This window comes from Oryctolagus cuniculus, chromosome 9 (assembly GCF_051225735.1).
Source record: "Oryctolagus cuniculus isolate XC-2025 breed Fujian yellow rabbit chromosome 9, ASM5122573v1, whole genome shotgun sequence".
NCBI classification, from domain to species: Eukaryota; Metazoa; Chordata; class Mammalia; order Lagomorpha; family Leporidae; genus Oryctolagus; species Oryctolagus cuniculus.
In genome coordinates this window covers 133,580,497-133,602,267 of record NC_142875.1, presented here as the reverse complement: position 1 = coordinate 133,602,267, position 21,771 = coordinate 133,580,497, and the positions used below count along the sequence as shown (strand labels likewise).

Genomic DNA, 21,771 nt, shown 5'->3' with positions numbered 1-21,771 from the left:
CGAGCCAAACACCTGCCCGGGACTTTATCAGTATCATTTTTAATATCAGTTTCTCTATTTCCATTGTGTTTGAAGTGCTTAAACCTAAGTATTGAGAAATTTAGATAATAGAAAACATTGATGATTTAAACATTTTTGGAAAATTTTTGAAATGAACGTCTGTCTGTGAGGAAGCCCTCAGCTGAGAGCAATAAAGATCTGAATGATAATGGCTTAGCTGTAGTCTCTTGTTCCTCAGGGAAGCACTTTCTATGTGTGGGGGGTCCAGACTCTGTGAGTCATTCCATCTTGTTAGACCCACGATCTTTCTGCCCTGTTGGGTCAGGTGTTGCTTCGTTTCTTAAGAACACTTGTTCCCTCTAGAAGCGCCTGCAACATTTCCACTGGTGCTGCCCCTCAGAACAAAGTCCATGGCCGCACTGTCCTGAACAAGAGGCTGTTTAGCCCCTGCTAGATGGCATTCAGGTGCCTACCTGGGTCACTGAGATTCTTGAATCAAAGAAGAGAATGGATTTTAGACAGCAACTGGTATCTCTGCCATGATTTCCTTTTTCCTTCTTTCTCTTCATTCAGCTGAGTTCTTACAGTTGTGGGAAAAGTTGCATCATTGACATAAATTTTAAAACATACAAAACTGTTGATGTGGATTCATTCTGAGAGGAAGAGTGCGGTGGGGGCAAGAGGCATGGAGTCACCACATAGACCCTGGGAGTCGAGTGAAAGCAGGCTAGAGGCAAGCAGCCTGCAGACTCGTTTATTTCAGTTGGTACAGCAGCTTATATAGCCAAGGTAGCCAATCCAGTCAAGGGGTAGTTTATTCCCTAACCAATCACAGCCTATTGCCAGGCAGTTTCTGAAGCCATCCAGTCACAGCCTGTTGTGAGGTAGGCTTTGCTGCCATGTGGTTTCTGAAGCCATCCAATCACAGCCTGTTGTCAGGCAGGCTCTGTTACTAGCAGCCATCTTGGCATGGCCTTCTCATTCCACCACATTTCCCCCTTTTCGTTTATTTTTGAGCAACAGGAGGCATGATTCTTGGCCATACCATTGTTGACCCTGTTTCCATGTAGTCTCTGTACGTGGCTGTGCCTGTCTTAGGTTGTCCCCCAGGGAATCTTACCCATCGTTGACTAACCAGCCCTCAAAACCGGAGACCACAGGAGTGCTTGCTCAGATAGGGGTAGGAATGAGGAACAATGGTAATCAGGAATGGCGTGACTGCACACAGGCTGTGGGCCATTTGAGTGGCTGACCAGAGCTAAGTGGGATATAAAGTAGAGGCGGATGTGGCTATGGGCAGTTCCTCAGGGTAGGATGATAGGGTAGGTGCATCCACTAACAAGGCGGACTCTCAGTCTTGTTCAGCTGGTTCTGGTTGACTGTCAGTTGCAGGCTTGTTTCTGGCTGGTACCCAAATGGGCTGTCCCGTATTCTCTGGAAAGACACAAGCATATCTTCAGCCCTTGGCTGACAGAAGCCTTTTTACAGACATTGGAATCCAGGGCCTGAATTTTGCGTCCACTTTGAGATTAATGACAAAGATGCAGATGGGATGAGATCTCGCAGCTGCCCTGAGAGCCTAGGGTACCTGGGGACTGCAAATGTGGGGATCTTCATTGGGTGCGGATGGGATGATCTCACATGGGTTATCGCCTTGAGGTCATCTAAGTTCATCCCACGGATATTTGGGGGGTGGCTGACTAGGCATTGCTGCGTTGTCTGCTGTCATGTTATTTTCACTGTTGGAGTTCTCTCTCCCCAAGTCATCAACTGTTACCTGTGAGGCAGAGGCCTGGAGTGACAGGCTGTTATCACTCACAGATTCATTATGTTTGGTAATCTGTGTGGGCTTCTGAGAGGGGGGTATCTTTCCCATGTTTGAGTGCTTAAGAACGGTGTGCCACGCCAACTCTAGCCAAAGGAAAGACACCCACAGCACTGCTACCATAACAAAGCAAATTCCTAGCACCTCAGTGGCTGATGGCATTATGCAGTGGGTTCCTTACTTTAGAGGAACAGACAGTGGTGTATCAGATTTTAAGTATGTCCTGTGCTTAGTGGGGGACTTCCTTGATTCGTTAGGTCAAGGTCGTATGCCCACACGGTGTCTCTGGAGCGTCACCTTTCTCAGTGAGGGAAGATGACTTGGTTCCAAATTCTGGGATGATCAGTCCCTTATGTGAATTTGCTGGGTGAACCAGAAGTAAAAGGAGGAGCTGAGAAGCAGTGTTATGCTTCTGGGCAGTGTGCGCCTAACCTGGGGTCACTTAGACTGAAGATAAGGACAAGGAAAGGGGCGTAGGAGGGGTTCTGTGCTCACCCTCACAGAACTGAACAGCACACAAAACACCGAGGAGCCTACTTGCCGAAATCAAGGGGAGATGTTGCCGAGTCCAACATGCTAGCTCTCTCAATATTGTTGGTGCCAGATGTTGAGGTGGATTTGTTCTGAGAGGAGGAGCGTGGTGGGGGCAAGAGGCGTGGAGTCACCATACAGACCCCCAGAGTCAGGTGAAAGTGGGCTACAGGTGAGCTCACAGACTCATTTATTTCAGTTGGTACAGCAGCTTATATAGCCAAGGCAGCCAATCCGGTCAAGGGGTGGGTTATGCCCTAACCAATCACAGCCTGTTGCCAGGCAGGCTCTGTTACCAGCGGCCATCTTGGCATGGCCTTCTCATTCTACTACACAAAACTAGATACTTTTATTGTGATTGGTATGTGAGACCTTTGTATGTTATTAATGTAGATAAAAATAATTATTTTAATGATTTACATATATTTTAGTTAATTTTTTATTGCTAGACATTTTGGCTATGTCTTAGTTTCTACTATTTTAAACTACATTGTGTTACATATTGTGTGCATACACTCCCACATTGACACACACATTTACTCACACACACTCATACTGACACACACTCACACAGACATATACACCAGGGTACTTCAAAAAATTCCTGGAAAATGGAATTAAAAGATAAACTTATTTTGGTACAAAAAGTTTTGCAGTCTATGCGTAGTTTCTGTATAATATATACTTTTGATGAACTTTTTTGGGGAACACTCTTCTGAGTATAGATGTTTCTTGACTGATGCTGGAGCTATGTCTCAGTAAACCCAGTGTAAGTAGAAAATATCATAAGTCAAAATGTACCTTGGAGCTGGTGCTGTGGCGCAGTAGGTTAATCGTCTGCCTGTAGCACCTGCATCCCATATGGGTGCCAGTTCTAGTTCCGGCTGCTCCTCTTCCAATCCAGCTCTCTGCTATGGCTTGGGAAAGCAGGAAGATGGCCCAAGCCCTTGGGCCCCTGCACCTGTGTAGGAGACCCAGAAGAAGCTCCTGGCTCCTGGCTTTGGATTAGCTCAGCTCCAGCTGCTGTGGCCATTTGGGGAGTGAACCAGTGGATGGAAGACCCTTCTCTCTGTCTCTCATTGCCTATAACTCTGCCTCTCAAATAAATAAATAAATAAAATCTTTTAAAATACTACAAACTGAGGCTGGCGCTGCAGCTCAATAGGCTAATCCTCCACCTGTGGCGCCAGCACCCCGGGGTTCTAGTCCCAGTCGGGGCGCCGGATTCTGTCCCGGTTGCTCCTCTTCCAGTCCAGCTCTCTTCTGTGGCCCAGGAGTGCAGTGGAGGATGGCCCAAGTGCTTGGACCCTGCACCCACATAGGAGACCAGGAGAAGCACCTGGCTCCTGGCTTTGGATCAAAGCTGGTGCACCAGCTGCAGCGGCCACTTGGGGGATGAACCAACAAAGGAAGACCTTTCTCTCTCTCTCTCTCTCTCTCTCTCACTCTCTCTCACTCTCTCTCACTGTCCACTCTGCCTGTCAAAAAAAAAAATACTACAAACTGTGCTTGGTAGCCTGGCCTCCCACACTTCCCAGTGCAGCAGCACAGCCTGCTGCTCCCCTCCTGACCACGACTGCGCCATGACCACGCCTGCAGGGTTGACCAGGTGCTGTCCTCACTGCCACTGCCCAGCATTGAGACAGGTGTGTGCTGTGCCTCAGTGGCCCAGGTACGAGTGTGGTTCCTACTGACTGTGGAAAGCTGGAAAACCCCAATCCTAGCCACAGCCAGTCATACCCTACCTGTAAGGAGGATATTATCTGATACTCACTCTTTGTTTGCTCTGAGATATGTGTTGCTTAAAATCCCTTACACTGATGAATTAAATTTTAGCTGTATGTATATGTTAAGCATTTTGAGTATGGGAGGGGTCTTTAGAAAACTTATGGCAAGTGCAAATCATGATAAAAACTGGGTATGGATTTCATAAATTTTGGCACTAAAATAAACTTACCTTTTAATTCCATTTTGTGTGAATATTCGGAAACACATATGTGTGTATAATTATGTCTACTTATTTCCTTAGACTGAATTCCTAGATATAGAACTTCTGGCTCACCAACATATGGAGATGTCGGGCTGTTGATCTACATTGCCACAGTATGTTCCAGAATCCTTGCACTGTTTAACTCACACACCATCATGGCCTATAGTTCCTACCTCTGATGCTTGTAATTTAGAGCTTTGAGAGCTTGTCCAAGGAATTTCATGCAAGAGGCCATCTTGTTCTTGTTTTCATCAGCTTTTTTTGTTAGTGGCTTCTAAAAATCTCTTCTTACTGTACTGAAGAATTCATACTCTTTGCGTCCTGCCATGTGTTTATGCATAACGGATTCCTGGTGACTGCTCTTCCCCATGCTGAAAGCCCAGTTCTCCTGAGTTCTGGTGTTGAATCAGATTGTCAACACAGGCTCCAGGGGTGGTGGGATTTGCTCTTCTGGTCACTAAAGACGATTTTATCCTTAGGTAACAGGCCTGGTCACAAGGCCACATGCTCTCAGCACTTGGTGTCAGGTTTGTCCAAACATGACAGGGACTGAGTTGGATTCCCTCTTTGTGGTTGTCCCTCGCCTGGGAAGGAAACTGTGGCTTCATCTGGAAAGCATTTTTGCCAGTAGAATCTGAACCTGGCACCATCTTCCTATTTAGTGAGTGTTTCATTTTCTGGAATTCAGTGTTTCCTCTGTGAGCCTGCCGCTGTCGCGCCAGCAGGGACGGAGGTCCTGCAACCCAGCAGCTCACCTGGGAGACGAGGTCGCGGTTTCTGTCTCTGCCCTTCAAATAAATAAATCTTTTAAAAAAGGGAACACAGCATTACACTAAGTGCAGGGCTCTCTCAGTGCACAGCCTGCGCAGCTGCTCTGGTGACACCCTTGTGAGCAGTCTATTCAGCATGTGCCTGTGCCGCGCACTGTTCTAGGTGCTTCAACTGATCAACTTGCTCAACTGTCACAACATCCCTGGGACAGAGTACACACTCACACACACACACACACACACACACACACACACAGATCTTCTATCCTTGGTTCGCTGCTCAAGTGCCCGCATCTGCTAGTACTGGGCTAATCTGAAGCCAGGAGCCAGGGCTTCCCTCCGGGTCTCCCACATGGGTGGCAGGGGTCCAAGCACTTGGGCCGTCTTCAGCTGCATTAGGAGAGAACTGGATTGGAAGCAGAGCAGCCAGGACTAGAACCAGCCCTGAGGGATGCCGGTGTGGCAGGCAGCAGCTTAATCTTCCTGTTATTTTATCTTATTTCTTTTTTAGTATCGGGCACACTTCGAGGATTGTCTCATATTGAATAAACAGTGTATGCTGGACCCTGTGTGAATAGGAGAGGCTTCAGAAAACATCTGGCCTGAAGAGTGCTGGCCCCTCGGGCTTGCCAGCGTGAGGGCTCGTCTTTGTCAGGGCCCGGAGCTGAGAGGGGCAGGGCTGGGCCCTTCAGTGGGCTCTGTTTATAGTGGCTTGCAAAGTTCTGTGGCCAGGCCTACCGCTGCTCCTCCTCCAGCAGCACTTGGGATCAAGCACCCAGGAGCCAGCTTCCCCTGCGCTCAGGCTGTGCCCTGGGTCACAGAGACCTGTGGCGGGCTCGCCCTCTGGCTGGCAGCTGTGTACCTGGTGAGGGACCTGTGCCTTGGGCTAGCAGGCCTGACCAAGAAAGCGGCTCCTCTTGGCCGCCGACAGTCCTGCTGCTTCCTCGTCACCCTCACCAGGCCTCCTGCCTGCAGTAGGAGGCACCTTTGCCTGCCCTGCCCCCAGGGACAAGAGCTCCCGCCTTCCTCTCTCTCTTGATCTGTGCAGCCCCACTGAAAGCTGAACATCCGCCTTACTTCTTGGTCCTCCTTTTTCACCACCCCGGGCCTGACCTTGTGTGCTCCAGAAAGAGATCTTAGTTACACCCCTCCCCTCTGGGGCGTCTCCCTCCCCACCCTAGGCCACAGCCGCCTTCTGTGTTCTGAGAGCCCCCAGGCGGCTGAACCTGCCACACCAGTGGCCCTGCAGTGATACTGTGTTCTGGTATCCGTCGGAAGCGGTCAGCCCCAAGCACTGTGCCTGATACATAGCGCACGCTCAGTAAAGATTTGCTAAGTGAAGCCAGCTGCATGTTCTCTGATCTTTCATCATTCCTCCGTTCATTTATGAATTCATTCGATACCCAAGCATTCTAGGTTGTCTCGTCTAACAGGAATTAAGGAGAGGAGCCGAAATGATAACTACCCCAAATACAGGACTCCTGATTTTATTTTTATTTTATTTTATTTTTTTAATTTTTTTTCTTGACAGGCAGAGTGGACAGTGAGAGAGAGACAGAAAGAAAGGTCTTCCATTTTGCCGTTGGTTCACCCTCCAATGGCCGCCACGGCCGGTGTGCTGCGGCCGGTGCACCGCGTTGATCCGATGGCAGGAGCCAGGTGCTTATCCTGGTCTCCCAAGGACTCCTGATTTTAAAGGACTATCTCTCACTCGCTCACTCGCTCACTTGCTCTCTCTCTCTCTCTCTCTCTCTCTGTGTGATCATCAAGGAGAATGGAATTGGACAGAAATAAACATACAAGGAAATCTGTATGGAAGGCTATTGTGATAGGGGACAGAGAACCTTCTTTAAAGAAAACCTTACTGTGTTTATTGAGGGTATACAGCATGATGGAATGGAATACTCACAGACAGAATATGGCTACTGTGTTGATTTCAGCATCTCACATGGTTACCTCTTTTTTTGTGGTTGTTTTGTGGCAGTAGCAGCTAAAATCTCACTTGGTACACATCCCAGATACGGCACTATTTCATCCTCGTGGTCTGCCTGCTGCTCGCAGAGTCTCCAGACTTGCACACCCTTCTCTGCTGCTGGGAAACGGTGACCTATGTCGCCCCACTTCCCACCCCGACTCCCTGGGCCCGGGAGCCGCTGCTCTGTTCTCTGTTTGATGTGGGATCTTGTCATGTCTGTCTTTCTGTGCCCGACTTACTTCATTTAGCATCATGTCCTCCAGACTGATCCACACTGTGGCAAATGGCAGTAGCTCCTTGTTAAAGGCTGAACAGTGTTCGGCTGCTGTCTGTCTGTCTGTCCCCACCTGTCAGCTCAGCTTCGGCATCCGTGTGTCCGTTGAAGGGCACTTGGTTGATGCCATGTGTCACCTGTTATCAGCAGTGCTGTAACAAACATGGACGCACAGATACCTTTAGAGTGGTGGTTTTACTTCCTGTGGTTCTGTACTCAGAAGAGGGATTGCTGGTAGCTTTAGATTTTTTTAAGATCTTCAATACCATTTTTCATAATAACTGTATCATTCTCCATCCCCAACAACAACGTACAAGATTTCATTTTTTCTGTATCTTCATCAACATTTATTTCTAGAGTTTTTGATAACAGCCACCCCAATGGGCATGTGGTGGGCTCTCACAGTGCTTCCAGTTCTGCATTTCCTTGATGATTCATGCTGCCCAGCATTTTGTCACAAACCTGTTGGCCATTTTCATTTCTCTTTTTGACATAACGTCTATTCAGGTCCTTTGCCCATTTAAAAAGTGGGTTATTTGCCTTTTTTTTTCTTGCCATTGAGTTGTGTGAGTTCTCTATAAACTTTGAATACTGACACTTTATCAGCTACAAGATTTGCAAACCCACCCTCCCCCTTCCAGTCTGTAGGCTGCCATTTGGTTTTGTTGGTTGTTTGCTTCTCCCTCTTTGTTTTTGCTTTTGTAGCCTGAGCCTTGGGTGTGCTATCAACAGAGCAGTAGCTGAGACCTGTGTCACAGAGCTTCCCCTGCGCTGTCCTCTGGAAGTTGTACGGTTTCAGGTCTTTGCGGTAGGGCAGGAACGCTGACCTCAGCCTCTCACCCACGTGGCAGGGAGTCTTCCAGGCCGTCTCAGTCCAGCTGTGTGTGTGCAGAGTTCATTCTCTCCCGAGAAGCTCAGCGAGCTGATTGAACAGAGGCCCTCCTTGTGCCGTCCTGGGCTCTGCCGGACGTTTCTCAGGGGCCAGTGGATGGCCCGGTAGGGCAGCAAGGTGGGGAAGGGCTCTGAGGGCCCCAGGGTGAGGAATGCCCTTGGCTATGGTAGGTATCTGCCTAAGCTGCCATATTTTGATTCTCTTGCTCTAGAAAAAATGAAAGAGTATTCTCAGTGTTACCAATTAGAAAATTTGCTGTTACAATAATGAAACAAACGGAAAGAAAAATAAGCCATTAAAGGTGAGGGGAAAATGCATTCACTCCCCTTTAAAACGGCTGCAGGTGAATGGAGCAATCAGGCGCCTCCCGGCCTGCGGGCTTCCTCTGCGGCACACAGTGCTGAGAACGGTCAGAAAACCTGCTAAGAGGCAATCACGCCAGACGCATTGACAGGAAACTTCTTTCGCCTGCGCGTGCGCACCGCATGCTCCAAGTCACCCAGGTCCTGGACAGGATCCACCGAGTCGCCAGGCAAAGGGGGCTGCCTGGTGGGCGCCAGGGCGTCCGGAGCCAGGCCAGGCTGCAGTTAAATGGGAAAAGTGCACAAGGCTAATTAAAAAGCCCTTGGAAGGTGGGGAGCGTCCTGGAGGCGGGAGGCGGCCCCGGGCTGACCGCTCTCGGTGCACCTGCAGGCGCCGCGCTCTGCGCACGCTCGCACTCCAGCCACGTCCTTGCGGGGAGCGAAGGCCAGCGCCTGGTTAGCCAGCCTTTCCCTGGCACCTTCAACGCAGAGTGAAAGCTCTGGGACGAGGTAGGTGACGAAGTGGGTGAGGAGCTGTCGCGGTGGGGTCGCCGGCTCGCACCCGGAACCCACGCGCCCGCTGCGCTCTCAGAGCCCAAGGCGCGGGTGCTGAGTGGGGAGTGCCCGGGCAGGGCCTGGGGGCGCGGGAGAGGCGCCCCCCGAGGCTGCCCAGGCCTCCCCGCGGTCCTTAACCACGGCACAGCAGCACTTAGGCAAGTGTGGCCCAGGAGGCGGGTTGTTGGACAGCCCAGCTTCGGGGATCCCTGCTGCATGGCGCGTGAGGTGGTGGACCATGGCTCCAGTGGGCCTGGGTGTGCGTCTCTGGCGCACCAGCCTCCCGCTGTTAACTGCTCAGAGCTGGTGTTGGGACAACACTTGGGTTTGTCTGCGAGCCTGGCCGCCTTCCTGTACAGCCCTGCTTTGGTGTTGCGGGTCAGGCGAGCTTGCCTGTGCTATTTACCGGGCACCTTTCTCGGTTCAGTCTCAGAGGCCAGATTTGCCATCCTGCAGGTTATTAAAAGAGTGCCGCCGGCGCTGAAGGCAATTCCCCAAGATGTTTGCATGAATGCAAGCTGCATTGGAAAGTGCCGCCCGGGATGAATACCTGGAAGGGAACGGAGCACACCTGATTTATTCTTGTATGTTTGATAAAGAAAAAAAAATCAATTCCATCCCTTCTATTTACACTCTGCTCCTGGAAGGAGCGTCCTTCGTTTGAGTAAAGAAGGAGGCGCGAGAGCTGTCTGTGCGTCTCCGTTGCTCTTCCGCAGCCTTGGAGCTGAGGCCCCAGCGACTTCTTCCTCACCAGGAAACTTCTGTTCGCTACCATTCGGGCCCCTTCGCTCATGTCCAGGAGTCCCAGGATGCTTCGTTTCTCAGTTCTCACTTTAAATCCTGGGAATGGCATGTGATCATTTTTTAAATATTCAAATAGTATAAAACTGGAGTAAAATACTATATAAATGTATCTGGAAGAAAGGTGACAAACTCAACAGATAGCCACAAACCAAATTCTATAGTGGAGAGAAAGGGATTTTTTTTCCTCCTATGCACTTCTGTTTTTAAGTATGCCTCATTTATGAAAATAAGCTAAAAATATAAATGGAAGAATTTAATGAATTGTTACAAAATACATGCCATGTAACTGTTACCTAAATCAAGAAATGAATATTGCCACAATCTTAGAAATGGCCATATGTGATGACTCCTAATAAAAGCCCTCTTCTTTGCCACTGAAAATAACCAGTATCTTGTGGGCTTTGTTTTTGTAATCAATTTCTTGCTTATCTTATACTTTCCCACCTAAATAGGCATCTCTAACACCATGGGTTAATTCTGCCTGTTTTCCATCTTTGCAGAGTTATGCAGAAGGTATGTCAGGTCCCTTTCGGTCAATGCTATATTTATGGAATTTATCTATGCCATTGGTCTTCATTGCATAGATCTCCATTGTAATAGCAGCGCAGTCTGTCTACTCTACCTCTCATGAGTTTTGTGTGATTTCCAGTTCTTGGTTATTGTGAGAGCTGCTGTGAGGTCCTTGTGCATGCTTCCTGGTGTGTGTGTGCAGCTGTTCTTGCTGTGTAGCTAGGAGGGAGTCGCCGGCTGATAGGGTAATGTACAGCTCCAGCAAAACCATGAGAGAGTTCGTCTTACTCTGTACTTTCGACTCTCATGTTTATGTTCAGTCTTGAAAATTTTTGTATTTGGTGGTGTCTCCAAATTTCTTCTTTCTTTTCAAATGTATTTTGACTTGTCTATGTCCTTTGCATTTCCACATGAATTTTAGGATTTGCTTGTCAGTTAATACAGAAATAGGGGTTTTGAATGGAAATGCATTGAATCTGTCAATCTGGATGAGAATTAGTATCTATAAAATGTGTCTATAGAGTTAGAATTGGTATCTAAAATGCCATACATTTTTATTTTATATATGTCTTAAGCCCCATTATGAAGCTTTAGTTTTGTTTAATAAGCAAATTTAAAAAATTTTATTTTTACTGAGAAATAATTCACATACCATAAAAATCATTACTTCAAAGTATAAAATCAGTGATTTTTAGTATATTCATAAAGTTGTCCAAGGATAATCACTGTCTTAAGTCTAGAAAATTTTGATTACTCCCAAAAGAAGCCCTATACATGCTAGGAATCGCTGATTATTTTTAAAAGAGACACACACACACAAATGCTGTATTTACTAACAGTATCTCTTTTAGTGCCATTCTTCTGTGCAGATCTGTATTTCTGTGTGCTATCATTTTTTATTTGGAGCAAATCCTTGAACATTTCATGTGAGTCTGCTCACAAAACATTTATTCAGTTTTTGTTTTAATTTTGGAAAGCTATTTTCACTCAGTATAGAATTTGAGGTCAAAAATTTTTTCGTGCTGTCTGAGATGTTGCTCCACTGTTGTCTTGCTCACATTGTTTCCAGCAAAGATCTGCAGTCATCCTTATCTTTGTGCCTGGCAACCCATGTTGCTTAAAAATCTAGTTTCAGGGCTGGCACTGCAGCTTAGTGAGTAAACCACCTCCTGCAGCATCAATGGAGAATGGCCCAAGTCCTTGGGCCCCTGCACCCCTCTGGGAGACTTGGAGGGAGCTCTTGGCTCCTGGTTTTGGCTTGGCCCAACCCTGGCTATTGAGGCCATTTGCAGAGTGAACCAGCAGATGGAAGATATTCTCTCTCTCTCTCTCTCTCTCCCCCTCCCCCTCCCCCTCTCTCCCCCTCTCTCCCCCTCTCTCCCCCTCTCTCCCCCCCTCTCTCTAACTCTGCCTTTCAAATAAAATAAATCTAAACAAAAATCAAGATGTTCTTTTTGTTGCTGGTTTTAAGAAATTTGGGTATGATGTGCTTTGGTGTAGTGTTTTTCATATTTCTTGAGTTTCTTAGATCTGTAGAGTTGAAATTTCATCTAATTTAGAAAATATTTGATGAGTATTCCTTCAAGTAGTTTTCCTCTCCCTTCGTTGTTGTCATTTTCTTCTGGAATACAAATTAAACATTTTTTTAAAAATAGGTATTTATTTGAAACCTACAGTGTAAGAGACAGAGACAGACAGAGATTGAGCCAATGACACTTTTTTAATCTGCTTACAATTGACCCACAGTATATACATGGTCTGTTTTCCCCTTTCTCCCTCAACGTTCATTTTTTCTGAGAGAGAGAGAAAGGGAGACAGACAGACATCCAGACACACAGAACTCCCACCCACTTGTTCACTTCCCAAATTCCTGCAATTCTAAGAGTTGGGCCAGGTGGAGGCTGGGACCTGGGAATTCCACCCAGTCTTGCACGTGGATGGCAGGGACCCAACAACTTGAGCCACCACCTGCTGCCTCCTAGGGTGTGGATTTGCTGGAAGCTGGATTTGAGAGTAGAGTCAGAACTTGAACCCAGGGACTCTGATGCTCTGATGCAGATGTGGGCATCCCGCTTGGTGGGTAATGCTGGGCCGAAGGCCTGCCTCACTTTGCATTCTTTGAATTTCCTTTTTCTCTGAGTATTTCATTTTGAAATGTTTCTCTTAGAATGTTTTCAGGTAATCTCTCTATTATTTGATCTGCTGGTGATCCGATCCAGTGAATTTGCCTCCAAACCATTGTAGCTTTTGTCTCTAAAAGCCAATTTAGATCTTTACACATATTAAACTTAGGAGATTAGAACCACTTTAATGTTCTTGTCTGCTAATTCTAACATTTGTGTCAGCTTTGAGTTGATTTTAATGGATCTGCCTTCTCATTATGTGTTATAATTCCTTCTTTCCATACTTTATAATATATCCGTAGATACTGTGACTTTAAGCTTGTTGCTTGCTAGATGCTTTTCCATGCCTTTGATTTTTCTAAAACATTCAGTAATTTATTTATTTGAGAGAGAGGGAGGGGAAATGAGAGAGAGAGAGTGAAAAGAAGAAGGAGGAGGAGGAGGAGGAGAAGGGGAAGAAGAAGAGGAGGAGGAAGAAGAGGAAGAAGAAGAAAAGAGAAGAGAAGAAGAAGAAGGTGGAGGAGGAAGAGGAGAAAGAGGAGGAAAAGAGAGACAGATAACTTCCTTTCATTGGTTCACTCCCCAAATAGCTGCACTGGCTGATGCTTGTCCAGGCTGAAGCCAGTAGACATAAGAACTGTACATGGGGCTCCCATGTGGGTGGTAGGGTCTTATGCATTTGGGCCATCTTCCATTGCTCCCCCAGGTATATTAGCAGGGAGCTGGATTGGAAGTGGAGCAGCCTGGACTGGAACCAGTGTTCTGATATGAGATGCTGGCATTTCAGTGGCAGCTTAGCCTGCTGCACCCCAACACAGCCCCTATAAAGGTTTTTAAGCTTTATTCTGGGATGTAGTTAAATTGATGGAAACAGCTGGTTCTTTGGAAGCACTAGAGTTTGCTAGCCAGGGTCAGACTTGCCCTTGTTTTTTATTTATTTATTTATTTTAAAAATTTTTTAGAAAGCTTTTATTTAATTAATACAAATTTTGTAGGTACAGAGCTTTAGGAATATAGTGGTTCTTCCTCCATACCCACCCTCCTACCCCCACTCCCTCTCCCATCCCATTCTTCATTAAGATTCATTTTTAATTATCTTTATATACAGAAGACCAACTCTATACTCTATACTAAGTAAAGATTTCAACAGTTTGCACCTACACAGACACACAAAGTATAAAGTACTGTTTAAAGATTAGTTTTACCATTAATTCTCTTAATACAACACATTAAGGACAGAGGTCCTACATGGGCAGTAAGTGCACAGTGACTCCTGTTGTTGATTTAACAATTGACACTCTTATTTATGATGTCATTCATCACCCGAGGCTCTTGTCATGAGCTGCCAATGTTATAGAAGCCTCTTGAGTCCACAAACTCCATCAGTAATTAGGGTCGTAAGCAGAGTGAAAGCTCTCTCCTCCCTTCAGAGAAAAGTACCTCCTTCTTTGATGGCCCCTTCTTTCCACTGGGATCTCACTCACAGAGATCCTTCATGTAGGCCATTTTTTTGCCACAGTGTCTTGACTTTCCATGCCTGCAATGCTTTCATGGGCTTTTTAGCCAGATCTGAATGCCTTAAGGGCTGATTCTGAGGTCAGAGTGCTGTTTAGGATGTTTCAGACTTGCCCTTGTTAAAGGACAAATTTTTCCCATTACTGAAGCAAGACCTTGGTGGGAACTGTTCCTTGTCTGTTAGGACATTTCCAGACTGGCTGGTGGGAACAGGCATCACTCCTGTCCCTCTGTGCTGAGTACTCTGTTTTCTTGGAACTTTCTCTTATTATGGTAGCCTGGCCAATCACATGGATTGATTGCTTAAGAAATACTAAATCTTACATTGCGGGGATAATTCATGTGAGTGGATTTTCTTTATAATGAGTTGGTGATTTGGCTAGCTGGGTTTGTTTATGATTTTCACTTAGGAACACTTTTTTCATTGTGCTTATCATTTTTTCATTCTAAGGAAAAACTGGCCACATAAAGTGAATAAGTAATTGTTTTTTGTTTGTTTTATGAAAAAGTTTATTTAAAGTTGGTGTTATTTCTTTCCTAAGTGATTGGGAGAATGAAGAGTAGTTTGTTGCTCTTGTTTGTTATTGTGCTTGTAGATGTGTGAGTAGGGCCAGAAGAAGATTTAATTTACAGATTCAATTAAAATATAGTTTTTCTTTAAAGTTGTGTTTATTCATTTGATAGGCAGAGTGCTAGAAAAACAGAGGTCTTCCAATCACTGGTTCACTCCCCAAATGGCTGCAATGGCTGGGGCTGGGCCAGGCCAAAGCCAGGGTCCAGGAATTTCTTCTGGGTCTCCCACATGGGTGGCAGGGATCTAAGCACGTGGGCCATCTTCTGCTGCTTACCTAGGTGCATTACCAGGGAGCTGGATGGGAAGTGGAGTAGCTGGTACTCAAACCAGTACTCCAATAAGGGATGCTGGTGTCAAAGGTGGTGGCTTAGCCTGCTGCACCATAATGCCAGCCCCTAAAAATATTTTTAAGAGTGCTTTTCTTTCTATTTTTTACTCTTTTTTAGTTGCAAGTAGTGATTTTCTAGGATTTGTACATTTTGTATAAATTTCCTAATTTGTTGACAAAAAACTTTTAATAATTTTCTTTTACTCTTTTTTCTTCATTTTTTTTTAAATAAAAGATTTATTTATTTGAGGAGTAGAATTACAGACACACAGAGAGGTTTTACATTCACTGGTTCACTTCTTAGATGGCCCCAGTGGCTGGAGCTGGGTTTCTCTGAAGCGAGGAGCCAGGAGCTTCTTCTGGGTCTCCCATTTGGGTGCAGGGGCCCAAGGACTTGGACCATCTTCTACTGCTTTCCCAGGCCATAGCAGAGAGCTGGATTGGAAGAGGAGCAGCTGGGACTAGAACTGGCACCCACATGGGATGCTATGAACTGCAGGCAGCAGCTTTACCCGCTATGCCACAGCACCGCCCCCCCCCCATTATTTCTTTAACATCTATGTAGCATTTGTAGGGAGGGCTCCTTTTCCATTCTGATGTTTGTCCTTTGTGCCTCTTAGAAAACAGTTGGTCTGCCTTGCTATTTTTGCTTAATTTTACTTGTCCCTGTGGAAGTTTCTTGGTAAATTTCCACGTATTAGGTGATTTTCCGGTTTTCTTCTAGTTATTGATTTCAGGCTCCATTGCACTGTGGCTGGAGAACAAACTCAGTGGGCTGCCAGCGCTTTAGAACTTTCTGAGACTTGCTCAATAGCCCAGCGTGGACGAAGGCTTTACCTTTCACAGTTGCTGGATGTGCATGTGTTCAAATTTTATTTCTTTCAAATTGATGTCGTCTTTCTTGATTTGTGTGATATTTTATGTTTTTCCTTGTAGTTCTGTCAAGTTGTGCTTTAAAAATTCTGAGGTAACTTTAGATGCGTCGAAAATGGGACTGCTTTGTGTTTTTGTTGAGTTGATCCTTTTAGCACTATGTAGTACACATTCTTTCCATTTAAAATGTATTAAATATTTGAAAATTTTAACTGATCCATACAAATTGAAGATTTTTATGGGGTACCATGTGATATCTCAGTACATTGCATAATGTTCACACTAAGGCAACCCAGAAATCTACCTTTTATTTTGCAGTTTCCTCAATGTGCTAGTATCAACTTTCTGTTTTTTTTTTTTAAATTTTTATTTTTATTTATTTTTATTTTTTGACAGGCAGAGTGGACAGTGAGAGAGAGAGACAGAGAGAAAGGTCTTTCTTTGCTGTTGGTTCACCCTCCAATGGCCGCCGCGGCCAGCGTGGTGCGGCCAGCGCACCGCATTGATCCGATGGCAGGAGCCAGGTACTTTTCCTGGTCTCCCATGGGGTGCAGGGCCCAAGGACTTGGGCCATCCTCCACTGCACTCCCTGGCCACAGCAGAGAACTGGCCTGGAAGAGGGGCAACCGGGACAGAATCCGGCGCCCTGACCAGGACTAGAACCTGGTGTGCCGGCACTGCAAGGCAGAGGATTAGCCTAGTGAGCCGCGGCACCGGGTTTTTTTTTTTTTTTTTTACATTTTATTTTATATCCTTTTGCTTTCACTGTTCTTGTAGCCTTCCATCTTAGATATGTATTATATGTTGTATATATATATTTACATTCAAATCTGACAGTATTTATATTTAGGGAATTTTTGGTGGATATTTATTTTTAAAATTTTCATTTGAGAGAGCAAGAGAGCGAGAGAAATAGAGAGAGAGAGAGAGCTTCCATCCATTAATTTTTCTTTCCAGATGTCTGCAACATCCATGTCTGGGTCAGGCCAAAGCCACTAACTGGAAAGTCCATGCAGGTCTCCCACATGGATGGCAGGGATCCAAGTACGTGGGCCATCTTCTGCATCCCAGCTGGAATCGGCAGCAGAGCTGGGACTTGAACCAGGCACTTGAGATGGGGTGTGGGTGACCCAAGCAGCATCTTAACCCCTGTGCCAAATGCCTGTCCTGTTGTCATGGACATTTCTCAAGATTACTAGTGTACTAGGGTTAAGGAAATAACACAGTAGTATGGCTTGCTTTCTCTTAATTATGTTTTATCTATATTATATTAGAATTTTATTTAATTATAAATAATATAAATTTATATAATACATAAATTATAGATTATATATAAAAATTATATATCACATAACTTATATATAATATAAATATATAAATATGATACTAAATATTATAAATTTATATTATTGTATGTATATATATATCACAAAGTGAGGGATTCATGACAATGATCCTAACATGGAGAAAAAGAGTATATTGTCATTCACATGGTGTGAGTGAAACAATATTTATGGCCGGCGCCGCGGCTCAGTAGGCTAATCCTCTGCCTGCAGCACTGGCACAGCAGATTCTAGTCCCGGTCGGGGCGCCGGATTCTGTCCTGGTTGCCCCTCTTCCAGTCCACCTCTCTGCTATGGCCTGGGAGTGCAGTGGAGGATGGTCCAAGTGCTTGGGCCCTGCACCCGCATGGGAGACCAGGAGAGGCACCTGGCTCCTTGCTTTGGATCAGCGCAGTGCGTGGGACGCAGTGCACCGGCCACAGTGGCCATGGGGGGGTGAACCAACGGCAAAAGGAAGACCTTTCTGTCTGTCTCTCTCTCTTTCACTGTCCACTCTGCCTATCAAAAAAAAAAAAAAAGAAACAATATTTATAATGATATATCAATTGATACTGACATTCACATCATTTTTATACTATATATGAACTTCCACAAATAAGAGAAAATGTGGTGTTTGTCTTCCTGAGCCTTGCTTATTTCACTTAATGATTTCAAGTTTTATTTGTTTTGTAAATGTCAGCATTTCATTCTTTTTTGTGGTTAAGTAATGTTTCATAGTATATATATGCCACATTTTAAAAAATTTATTTATTTGAAAGAGTTAGAGAGAGAAGGAGAGGCAGAGAGAGAGAGGTCTTCCATCCGATGGTTCATTCCCCAAATGGCTGCAATGGCTGGAGCTGGGCCTGGCTGGAGCTGGGCCCATCCGACGCCAGGAGCAAGGAGCTTCTTCCGGGTCTCCCACACAGGTGCAGGGGCCCAAGGACTTGGGCCATCTTCTACTTTCCTAGGCTATAGCAGAGAGCTGGATTGGAAGTGGAGCAGCTGGGTCTTGAACCGGCACCCATAAGGGGTACCAGTGCTTCAGACCAGGGCGTTAACCCGCTGCACCACAGCGCCAACCCCGCCACATTTTCTTTACCCAGTCATCAGTTGATAGACAAAGGTTGATTTCTAATCTTAGCTATTGCGAATCAAGCTGCAATAAACATGGTGGTACAGATAACTCTTTCAGATGAAGATTTCATTTCCTTGGGATAAACGCCCAGGAGTAATTCATCTGGCTTGGCTGGTAGATGTACTTTTAGTTTTCTGAGAAGCCTCCACACTGTTTTCCACAGTGGTTGTATCAATTTGCATTCCCACCAACAATGTGTCAAGGTGCGTTCTCTACAAGGTTGCTTCCCGTTCGCTTTGCAGAGTGTTTCCCTTGCTGTACAGACGCTTCTTAGCTTCATGTACTCCCATTTGTCTCATTTTGCCCTTATTGCTGGTGCTTCCGAGGTCTTATCCAAGAAGTCTTTGCTAGGCCAGTGTCTCGGGGATTTTTTCCTGTGTGTGACTCCAGGAAGCTGATTTTAGGGGTAAGTTGAGATCTGATCCATTTTGAGTTGATTTTTGTCTGCTCTGTAAGGTAGGGGTCTTGTTTCAATGACCTGCATGTGGACGTCTGATTTCCCAGCACCGTTTGTTGAGGAGATTGTCTTTTCTCCAGCAAATGGTTTTAGCTGGTTTGTCCAAGATTAGTTTGTTGTAGATGTGTGGTTTAATTTCTGGGTTTTTTATTCTGTTCCGTTGGTCTACGTGTCTATTTTTTATGCCAGTACCAGGCTGTTTTGATTATAACAGCCCTGTAGTGTGTCTTAAAATCTGGTACCATGATGCCTCAGGCTTTGTTTTTACTGTTTAAGATTGTTTTGGCTAGTGGGGGTCTTTTGTGTTTCCATTTGTATTTTAGGATTTTTTCCCTAGGCCTGTTTAGAATGTCCTTAGAATTTTGATCGTGATTGCATGATTCTATAAATTGCTTTCGGTAGTATTTGTTGCCCCTTTGTGTCTTCCTTTTTCTATTTAGTATTTATTTATTTATTTGGATGAGCATGGCGGGGAGAGAGAGAGAGAGAGAGAGATGAATCTTTCATCTGCTCACTCACTCACCAAGAGGCTGCAACAGCCAGGTTGGGACCAGGCTGAAGCTAGAAGCCAGGCACCCCTGGTCTTCCACATGGGTGGCAGGAACCCAAGTACTTGGGCCATCTGCGATTACTTCCCTGGGTGCATTAGCAAGGCGCTGGTTGGAAGTAGAGCAGTAGGGACCTGAAGCAGCACTCCAGTGGCCCTGCCATCTTTTTTTCCCTTGTCTTTCTCTGGGGTCATACTCTCTCTCTAGCCTGGACACTAAATACCATTTTTTTGTTCTTTTAGTGCTTGCCCTACATGCTACCACACCAAGCGCAGATTGTCTGGGTCTCGTGTTAACTGGTGCTCCTCCCCCTTCTTCAGACAGAACGAGTATTTCAGGAGACTTCAGCCATGGTCGTCTTCTCTGCTGTTGTCAGCTGTCAATGCTGCATGTGTTTGGGCTTGTATAGGACATCATTGTCCTTGTTTTACAATAATTGTTTCTGTAGCTGGAGTTTCAGTTTGATTAACAAGTGTATTTATCAGGTCACTGCCCACTCACACCCAGTTTGGTAATTATCCTTAACATTTTTATAGGCCTTTGAAGTCTTAGAAGTATCCAATGTTATTATTGGTTTGACAAATCAGTTAACTTTCTTTAGGCCTCTGTGTGTTGCATTCCCGTACCTAGATTATAAACATATGGCCTGTATTTCTATAATTTTTTTAATATCCAGACTCTCATTCATCCACACTGGATGATCTGTGTTGTGTGAAGTCAAGGGTCTGATTTAGGGTTTTCCAGGTGGTTAGCAAACAGACACACGGTCAGCTCTGGAGTGTCCGGCCTTGTCTGGTTGCAGGGTGACCCTGGGTGCAGTTGTCTTCTCTTAAACGTGGGTCTTCTCCATGGCCCCCATCGCTGTGATGACAGCTAGAGAGTGACAGGGACTGCCTCTCTGGAGACAGGAGCCATGGAGGGTAGAGGTGGTCCGATCTCTCGTCCGCACCACCTCTGCACATCTGTAGCCGTACAGGGTCTTCTCCTTCTCCCAGGCCACACAGCTCTCCCCCAGTCCTGCTTTCTCTGAACCTGGTGTTCAACCAAGTCCACGAAATTCTCTCCTATGGTCTGTATCACAGAGGCTCTGAGGGAAGGATGTGCACTGGGGCACCGATGGCGGATGCAGGGCTGCTGTGGTCACGGCGGGCGGGTGGAGTAACCGCCCCGTGCGCCTCTCTGCTGTCCCTGACCTGGCACTCCAGGGGTCCCTGATGTTCCATCTGAACTGTCATGTGGGTGGGAATACTGTTTCCTCGTCGCAGGCACTGGAGAAATGCAGCCAGACTGTGGCTGTTTCGGTTCCGAGACTGCCACAGAAAGCACCAACATTTCAGGAATTTACTTCTCACAGCTGTGGAAGCCAGAAGTTCCTCCCTGACAGCTCTGGGGGAAGGGGTCCCTTCTGGGGTTTCCGGGGTCCCTTCTGGGGTTTCCGTCCTGCAGGTGCACCACTGTATCCACTTGCCCATCTTCCCACTCTGTCTTCCCGTATTTACCTCCTTCATGGCCTCATTTTAACTTTGTTGCCTCTGTAAAGACCCTCTTTCCAAATATGGTCCCTTGCTGAAGTTCTTCCTGGGGGTTGGTTAGTACTCCAGTAGATGCATTTGATGGGGGGGAGGGGCAGGGTTGGGGCACAGTTAGCCCCGCCTTCCACAGTGGCATTCAGCTAGTCATTGGTGGAAATCTGTCCAGCGCAGTGCTGTCAGTCATTCAGTCCTGTAGCACAAATCCAACACTGCCTGATAGCGGAAAAGTCTTGGAGAGGTCATTATTGGTTTATGGTTTACGAGTTTCTGGGCTGAGAGTCAAAATTCAGAATGAAAGCTTTCACAATTCTCTGCGGATTTAACAGGATTGTTCTCGTTTAGTTCCATTTTAAAGGGATTTGGAGGCAGCGGGTGCCCCTCTGAGGCTTCCCCGGTGAGTTCTCCCAGGACAGAGCAGTGCAAACACCATGTAGGAGTGCACACACCGTCCCGTTTCTGGAACAGGTGTGTGTTTGTTTTTAATGAACCGGGCACGTTTTAGGGCTTATGAAGGATGAATTCCGTTCTGCTGTATTGACTTTTTGGTCTCACAAATTATAGGTCAACTGAAATTTATGAGCGCAGCCTCAACACACTTCATGTGTGATGTGAGCTCATCTGTGGGAAATGAACAAAGGCAGGGAGTGAATTACGAGGGGAGGCATGGCAGCCACGAGGCGCTGCTGAGATGTTTTTGGTCAGCAGGTTAGTTGATTCATGGTTAAGAGCAGAACTTCGTAGCCCATGCTTTGGGAAGGATGCACTTCTTGTTGCTTACATGAAGTAGGCGTGGTCAAGGGCTGGCGCTGTGGTGTCGTGGGTAAGCCACCGCCTGAAACACCGGCATCCCATTTGGGCACCAGTTCTAGTCCCGGCTGCTCCTCTTCCCATCCAGCTCTCTGCTATGGCCTGGGAAAGCAGTGGAAGATGGCC

The 21,771-nt window shown here is 46.1% G+C and overlaps 1 long non-coding RNA gene across 1 annotated transcript in view; it reads left to right on the top strand.

The window, feature by feature from the left end:
- Positions 1-8,199: 8,199 nt before the first annotated feature.
- LOC149124778 (uncharacterized) overlaps positions 8,200-21,771 on the top strand; it is a 186,218-nt gene continuing 172,646 nt past the window's right edge. Inside the window, exon 1 of the long non-coding RNA XR_016213169.1 lies at positions 8,200-9,069. This is a non-coding gene — a long non-coding RNA (uncharacterized LOC149124778). The remainder of the gene's footprint in view (positions 9,070-21,771) is intronic.